Source organism: Perissodus microlepis, chromosome 3 (genome assembly GCF_051167445.1).
Source record: "Perissodus microlepis isolate ML-2025 ecotype Zambia chromosome 3, ASM5116744v1, whole genome shotgun sequence".
NCBI classification, from domain to species: Eukaryota; Metazoa; Chordata; class Actinopteri; order Cichliformes; family Cichlidae; genus Perissodus; species Perissodus microlepis.
The window spans coordinates 16,505,479-16,514,847 of record NC_140463.1 but is presented as its reverse complement, the minus strand read 5'-3'; the positions used below and the strand labels follow the sequence as shown (position 1 = coordinate 16,514,847).

At 39.1% G+C, this 9,369-nt stretch overlaps 1 pseudogene; it reads right to left on the bottom strand.

The window, feature by feature from the left end:
* Window positions 1-400: 400 nt before the first annotated feature.
* On the bottom strand, window positions 401-8,901 carry LOC146390187 (ladderlectin-like; annotated as a pseudogene).
* Window positions 8,902-9,369: the final 468 nt, after the last annotated feature.

The window sequence follows — 9,369 nt, the reverse complement described above, 5'->3', positions numbered from 1 at the left end:
TGGCAGAAAAACAAAATGTAACTGAGCTAGACAATAAAAAACAGTAAGTGCAGGTAAATATTACCCACTCAATAAGTACCCCAAATTAATGCATGTTATGACTATTGAATTTATATGTAGCTACACAACAGACACGGGTAGATGCTTGCCCAAAAGCTTTAATGTAGCAAGAAGGAAACTTAAAAACAAAGAATTAAAACAGAATAGTTTTCTTGGAAGACAATACAAAGAAACATGGTAAAATCAGTCTACTGATGACACAATCACACTTCTGTTGACTTGTGATTTTGTTGTTTAAGTGTTAAACAGAGAGGAAAATAGAATGCTGCACATAAAGATATAGGAACAAAACAGAAACAGTGTATTTCAGTCTGCTGTTTTGATTCAAATTTCATGTGTGTCAGTCCAGGAGTCCTGATCTCTTCTTGGCACAGACAGAAGGACGGGAAATATCACATCACACATCATCCCAGCATTTGCCATCTGCGAGGTTCAAAAGGAGAAATCAGTAAAATGTCACACAAAGTGTTAAAGACGCAATCCAAAGCAAGATTGTAAGTTTTGATTTATGTAGTATTTTATTTAAAGCACTTAAATTATTCACAAATTAAGCAACCATGTTCTGAATTACCACTATAATTAATCTGTAGGCAAAATGGACGGGAACCACTCATGGGCTCTCCTGGGCACCAGTTTGTGTACTGGAAAGGCCTCCCATCACTCCAAAACCAAATATGCTCCTGAAATTAAACACAGCATTAGTTCAAAAGGTCAAGCCTTGTCACAGTCCCTGTATTAGTGCAACCCATCTCCACCCTAGATCCTCTATTCACATATTTTTTGACAAAATGTAACATCTTCTATCATTAATACAAAAAGAGAAATACTGTGTAAAGATAAAAAAAAGTACCCCTGGTGCATTGGTTCCTCCAACCCAAGTTGTTTGGTAGCCATGAGGACCAGTCATCTTCTGAATCATATGGTATTCGCTGCTGCTGTGCACAGATGCAAGGTTTGCACCCATGGACAAGCAGTTTCTCTTCAATGGAGAGTGGAGTTTTATTCATGTATGTATTTTATGTATTTTAATCAAGTGTTGAAGACAATACAAATAAGTTAACCTACCTCAGCTCTAGGCCAAGTCATGGATGTTGGAACGTAAACAAAGCAGCGATCTCTAAACTCAGTCCAGCCATGAGGACAACCACCGGATGTTTTGATTAGGTCACGCTTTGCTGGGGGTCAATAAAAAGTTGTACATGTTGTGTCTCCAGCTGATATCTTATTTTGTAATATCTTAATCCTGACATCTACTATAAATGAAAACGATCATCTTGAAAAATAAACATTAGTTAAATGATCGACAATGAACAGAATATTTTGACTCCTTCACATTTATATAGTGCAATTCTATGCATGCCTCTGTAAACTTTATAGTGATTATTAGTTATGTGCGATACCACTGATTCCCTTTCCGATCTGATACCGAGTAAAATTCAGGGTGGTATCAACGATACTGATCTGATACCGATACTCTGTACAAAAACGTAATGTTTCATTGTATTTCATAATACAATATATAATTGTATTATGTAATTGTAATAATAATATAATAATAGAGCTTCATAATGATTATAGGACATCAGATTACTTGTTCTTATTGCTTAATAATGCAGAATTATCATACAGAAATAACAAACGCTATTTGAACACGTTGCCTGCCTGCAGGACTAAAGGACTCTGCGAGAGACGTCTGTCTCGCCCTAGCAGCACCTGTCCCTGTACCAGCAACAGCAAAATCCATGAATTCGTCCAAAGAATACTGTCCATATTTTCGCACAAGAAGCAACACAAGTGGCTCCATTAATCACATTAATCACTCAGAGAGAGAATCTCTCTGAGTGAATATGCTACACCTAACTCACTAACTGAAACAAACAGGAGAAAACGGTACAAGAAAATAATAAGGCAGCTCACCCCTTCTGTTTCAGTGTCTATTTACAATGTACTATTTACAAGTGAAGACTAATTTACACACTATATACAACGCTCAGTAAATCTCAGGAACCACACACAAATAACACAAGGTTTGGAAGCCAGGGCCAGCTGCTGTGTGCTGCTGCTGTCACTCGCTGCCACCAACAACTGTTGGTGAGGGATCTTTTAGGGGAGTCTCTCGCAACAATCCAGCATCAAGGAGCGCTCAGCCACACTGTTAAGCTCCCCGATGAGGTATGATCAGCTCCAGGTGTGTGTGATCCTCCTCCGCAGGTGCTCTGTCACACCCACACAAACCCACCTATACACACACACATGGAAAACAAAGGACAGCAGCACCAAAAATACACATGTCCATACTCATTCAAAAACCCTGGGTCCTTCAGACCCAGGCACGTGACAAATTAATTTTCCCGTCTGAGCCTATTTTGTCTTTACAACTTTCCAATGTGATAGCTTTTCATCATATACTTTCCACCATATTAGATGAAAGTTAGTGATAGAGTTAATGGTTTCAGAAAAAAAGGAGGCCAGCTTTATGTGGATATTCTGTCCATCTCGATTTTACCATGTGCTCTTCACATTATCATACTCATCAACCATTTTTCACTAGAGAGAATATACAAATCGTTGATGAAAGATGTGTATTATTATTATGTTTTAATTTACAGACAAAATTACAATATCCAATTAGCCCTGTAGAAATCACAATCAAGGAAGGGCTTAAACAACAACCCTCATAAAATTCTTAAGAAGCTTCAACTTTTGAAAATTCCCTTTAAAACTTAAGTTGAAATAAAATTTCATAAGAGTTATTATTCAATCTTTGATATTTTGTATTTTAGGTAACAGGGGTCACTGAGGCCAATGTCAAAAAACAAAAGATCTCTATGTGACATTTCAAAAGCATTTTTGTTAAGACTACTTGTAAATATATATTTATATACATATCATAATGGAAAGTGACTGGTCTATAAAAAATATTATAACATCTCAAACTCCTCTAACTGGTTAATGTATTACTGTTTGCAATATGATAACAAGCAAGTAAAATAAAGTTACTGTAACATCTTCTACACCCCTCTTTTGCTTACAGGCAAACGGCGAGAGATCAAGGACATGCAGAGTTCTTCCTCACAATTTCTGACCATATCCATTTTTCTCACTACATCTATCATTGCAGCAAACAATCTGAAATCATTTAAAGATTTGAGATAATTGAATTTATAAGTAGAACCATAACAGCATCTTGTTATTCATGCATTCATTTCATCACGATTGGACTACTGTAATTCACTGTTTACATGTCTAAACAAAAACTCCTTGGAGCGTCTGCAGATTGTCCAAAATGCCGCAGCAAGGCTTCTGACAAAAACATCGAAATACTCTCATGTAACACCATTGCTTATACAGCTGCACTGGCTCCCCATTGAATTCAGAGTCCACTTTAAGATTCTGGTTCTGACATTTAAGGCTCTTCAAGAACAAGCACCAGCGTACATCATTGAACTTTTACAGCCCCATGCCCCTAGTAGGTCCCTGAGGTCTTGTGATCAGGGCCTACTTGTTATTCAGTATACAAGACTGAAAACCAAGGGTGATAGAGCTTTTGCTACTGTGGCCGCCAGACTGTGGAATTCTCTTCCTCAGAACTTAAGATCTGCAGACTCAGTGATTACTTTTAAAAAACAGCTAAAAACACATCTTTTTAAAATTGCATTTTGTTAACTTTTGACTGTTTTTGTTTTATACCTTGTGAAGCACTTTGAGATCTTTTATCTAGAAATGTGCTATATAAATAAAATTTTACTTACTTACTTACTTACTTACTTAAAGACTTAATGAAAATGTTATAAAATGCAGGACTGAACTGCTTGAGTAAATTACCACAGATAACAACTTTCCATCCATCTAATTTCTTTCGCTTATCAGGAGCCATGTTGTGGGGGCAGCACCCCAAGCAGAGAAGCCCAGACCTCCCTCTCCCCTGCCACCGCCTCCAGCTTGTCTGAAGGAACACCAAGGCGTTCCCAGGCCAGCCGAGAGATATAATCTCTCCAGTGTGTCCTGGGGTCTACCCCGGAGCTTCCTCCCGGTGGGACATGCTTTGAAAATCTCACCCAGGGGGCATCCTTTTCAGATGCCCGAAGCACCTCAACTGGCTCTTTTTGATGTGGAGGAGCAGCGGCTCTACTCTGAGTCCCTACCGAATGGCCGAACTTCTCACCCTATCTCTAAGGGAGAGGCCAGCCACCCTTCGGAGGAAACCCATTTCCGCCGCTTGTATTCGCGATCTCGTTCTTTCAGTCACTACCCACAGCTCGTGACCATAGCTAAGGGTAGGGACGTAGATTGACCGGTAAATGAGAGCTTCGCTTTTACACTCAGCTCTCTCTTCACCACAACAGACCGGTACTGCGTCCGCATTACTGTGGCCACTTTTTACTGAAATGGTGCACCTAAAACCAGAGAAGTAGTTACAAAGTTACAATAATGCACTGAAATGGGAAATTAAGCATATTCTCCTTGTTTCCAACACAATATATTTTATTCTTGGATTCCTAAGCAGCTTAGGATGGTTCAGAGTTCAAAATACTTTGATTTTATCCCCAGTTTGACACTTCAGTTCATCTTCTGTCTTTTCTTGGCTTCTCTCCCTATAAGCCAACTTTCATCTGATTGGTTTCCCTCATAGACAGAAGATTTGAATTGTAAGGGGACCTTTTGTGCTAATGGTCAGAACTGCGTGTCTCAGATGAAAGTATTGAGGATATAACAGAATAAAAGTGAATGTCTAGAGCATTATGAAGCGTTCGGCTTACAAAGATTACATGATCCCATTATCTGAAACTTTCCCATCTATTATAGTGAACATTCACAACTACAATTTATGTGGTTCAAGTTGGGTAAAGATTCCTTTAATAGGTACTCCATGGAGGTCAAAGGGCCTTTTTCATCATTGGTTCAATAATAAATACACATTTAAGGTTGTGGAACAGTCATGGACACTACAGATGCTAGAAGCCCTCTAACAAAGTAAGAAATGTAACAACCAATTTGCACAGATGAACTCGGGGCTTGTTTGAGTTATTGCCATTCATAAATGCATACAGAAGTCCAGACTGAGAGACCAAAGCCACACTGAAGACTGTTTAGGCACAGGTGCTTTGTTCAGGGATACTGACAATGACAGTCACTGTATTCATATAAACTCTTTCTCAAAGCCTGTTTTCCTGTCATTGAAATGTGTAGCTTCTTCAGCTGCTCTCCTGCTTCCTCCAGATATTTCAGAAGCTCCACTTCCTGTTCTTACTTGATCTGAAGTTCTTGCCCCTCTGGATTTGTGTGGTTTTCTATCAAAGCTGTTCCTTGTGGTGTTTACACATCTGGATTCTTGAGCATCACCTCTTTTTCAGCATGTTCAGTAATCCTAGTTAAAAAATACAATGTTAACTTGTCATTTTGTGTTGTTTGTGATTACAGAAAACAATGTATACAATTCACAGAGGAGAGAATTCACTTGTGTTTCTTTAATGGTTCAGTTTATCCCACTTTTTAAAGTATTTTTCTGAAAATTTGGAATTGACTTATTTTGATTCTTCATAATTGAAAAAAAGAAGTTTAGGGACATGTTTGCGATGGTTTCACAGATATCAGTATAGACAATTTCATGTTTATGTAATGACAAAAACACTATTTTAAAAAGAGAGACATGTTTACCTTAGTTGCTATCTGTGAATGAAAAATCCCTCTACTTCATGGGACTAAAGGATAACTTGATCTGAACTACTTTGTGATGTTTCCATGAGAACAACAAGACAGTGTCTCCATTCTAAAGACAAAAATACAATATGTGACAACAATCATGATCTGTTCAGGCAACAAAAACCAAACGATTTCTTCAAAATGTCATTTTTACTTTTTTTTTCTTAGTAATAGTTTAAGCAGGGGAAACACAAAAGGTTGTTTAACAAAACATATAGCACTTAACAATTACGCACTAAAAAAATTAATATGCATCTAATGGCGACATCAAAGGAGCGTTCAGTAGAACAAAGTATACAAAAGACTACACAAAGAAATGCTTGATGGGGGTTGTTGTGTGAAGTGCTTTGTGGGTTGGCTGTTTGCTTCTCTAGGAGGAAGTTACTGATCTCATAAAGCCACAACTGTTTAGCACGTAGTTAAGAGGCAGCGTGTGCAATCTGATGTGCAAAGACAACACGTTGATAAAACTATGAACTCACCTCTGGGTATCAGGAGAAGGCAGACAATTATGTGCTGTAAAATCATGGCTCTGTAACCTCTCAAGGATTATTTACACCTCCACAGATGCATTTTGGAAATCTTAGAAAAAAGAAAAGACATTAAAGTCAACCTTGAAAATTAATCATGCGAATTATGCAATTTCCCTCCTGCTAATTTTCAATAACTGAAAAATATGATCATGAAAAATATAGAATTATTTATCATCAAGAGCATTTTTCTCATTTTAAGCCAAAAAAATAAGTTAACTTTTTTATGGCCAAAAATGCCATCTGTTTATGGGTGTGTGCGTGTTATGTGTGTGTGCAAAAATGTGTTAAACCATAGCAGAGTGCTTAGTTAAACTTGTGCTTACGAGTTTTTTAAAAGCTCTTTGTTTTTCTTTATCTTTTTTAGACTCTGAATTAAGCCAGCTGGGTTCTATCCCCCTTTCTCTCGATGATATTGGTAAGTTTTTTCATTCTTGCTCTCCCAATTAACAGTTAATTGTACACAATAACATTAACCATCTTATATTTTTCAAACTGTTTAGACATCTCAGAATTGGATGATTACCATTTACAACACGCTCCCGTGGCAGGATGGAAAAAAAATGTTTGCCTCTCAGACACGGAAACACGGAAACACACGAGTTGTTAACCGAGCTAGGCCCGTGGTTCCCAGCACTCAACGCTCCCTCTGGCAACCAGCGAGACCGGCGCCCTGTCTTGGCAATGCGACACGGTGAGTTTCCTGGTGTAACCCATGTGAAATACAGGGCTGCAAAATCCATTTTTGTTATCTAAGGTTTTAGCCTGTTATTGTCACAAGTGCTGTAATGCAGTCTTGTTTTCTGACAACCTTGCGTCTAGTGCGCAGGAAGCATTACCTGTCTCTTCCTGTGAGATCTTCCCTCTGATGGCGGTCAAGTGCGTGTCGGAGCGCATGGAAAAAATATCCGGGTATGCAATGCTGCAACCCCGTTAATGAGACCAGATTGTGTTACGTATAAATGCTAAAAAGTTACTCTTTTATTAGGCCCCGAACTCTGACCACAAAGGGAATAACGTCTGTCAAGTTATTTGTGTTGGAAAATCCCGGTGAGTCATATGCTTTTGTTAGCTACCTGTTAAGTTAGATAATGTATTTCACTAGCCGATTCAGAAACCTTTGAACAAAAAACAATCGGAAGCTTTGAGAATCTGGTGTGTTGTTTTACTGCTCTTGTTGTTCTTTACAGTGTGTTATAAGTGTTGAATGCTTTGAGCTAAAGATGTTTTACTGTCGATGCTCAATGCGATGCTAGCTGCTAATAGCTGTTAGCCACCCCACCCCCCGAAGCCATATTCCGATCGGGGAGGTATTCAGATAGAAGCACTGGCTCTGTTTATATTAGAATGGTTAGGTCTTAATAGAAATGGGCATATTTCAAGTTTAGTTAACCTTAGGGTTAGGGTTAGGGGGTTAGGGTAGGGTAACCCAGACCTCTACATTGGAGAGACCAAACAGCCACTTCACAAGCGCATGGCACAACATAGAAGAGCCACCTCCACGGGACAAGACTCAGCAGTTCATCTGCATCTAAAGGACAAAGGTCACTCTTTCGAGGATGCCAATGTTCACATTTTGGACAGAGAGGACAGATGGTTTGAAAGAGGAGTGAAAAGCAATCTATGTCTACTGTGAGCGACCATCTTTGAACAGAGGCGGTGGTTTACAACACCAACTGTCTGCCATCTATAATCCAGTTTTGAGATCCCTTCCCAGACGCCTTAACGCCCACTCACATCCTGGGCCATCTGACCTCAGGAAATCACATGATAGGGTGGGGCCAGGTTTCACAATGAGCTCACCCGAAACCCTGGCTGATTGTGACCCACACCCGCTTTCACACCTTGGCTCATGTGATTAGGTAGAGGATCATCAGGGGGTCCTTTGTCCCTCTTTGGGGGGAAACTCCCACTGGGTTTCAATCTGGGACTCTCCACCATTTGACCTTAGAACTGAAGAAGCTTCTCGGATGAGAGGTGAAACGTCTTCAAGCAACCTAAAGAAGTCCAGACGCTTTTCTTTCCAAGCTCCTTAGATTACGATGACCTGGATGACTGAGAACCTTCACAGACAATACATTACAAGGAAATCACCTTAAGAATTAAATAATCATGTATACACACACACACACACACACACACACACTAAAAACCTACACTGGAGTATTTATACATACTCCTTGTTTTAAGATTTAATAATTAGGATTAATGTGCAACTTTTTACCGTGTTATGACCTGTTGTGATAAGGCAAAACAAAGGGTTAATCAAAGATGGCCCATCTACAGATAGCATTTAGTGATAGGGACCTTGGTACTTGACCCTGCACCTGCTGTTTTTGGCACTTCTGCCCTGGTGCCTGTGTAGCCCCCGGTGAGCTGGCTGTGGTGTCTATAATGGCTGGGACCTGTGGAGAAAGCCCAGAATAAAAGGGGTTAGCCACTTGAAAGACCTCCAGGAAGGCCTGGGGAAGCAGTTTCTGTTATAGAAAATGCTGGGGTCAATCCAGATCACTAAATAAATACAATACATTTGTAAAAGTCTGTCTTACTTGTTCTCCAAGAAGTAGAGCAGGGCAACCCCCTGGATTTCAGAGACATTGGACTCCATCTCCCAAATGTCCTTTCTCCGTAGGGAAAACATGACATCTATATTTTCTCTCGAGAGTTGCATGTTTTGTTCTCTCTTTTTTTTCATTGCATTAGTCCAGATACTTATTTTGGCCATCCCATGCAACATCAACGTACGGTCATACCTGTCCAATTGGATAGGGATAGAACAAAACTAAAAACCCCTGATGTTAAAAATAAATGTGTAATTTGAAATAACAATTTTTGATGTCGCTGATAATGAGAAGCAGGAACCATTTCCCTAAACTGGATGAAACTGCTTAAAAAAAACAGGAAATTGCATATTTTGGTTCCTAAGTAATTCACTTGAGGGTTATCAGAGAATGACTGGTTTTTAGTAGTGACACAAGTCATGTTGAAAAAAGGAAGTCATGATTTAATTGGTTGAATTTTTGAGTAAGAAATAGATATTTTTTATCAATACTTTGATCTAAATTCTGGGTACCAT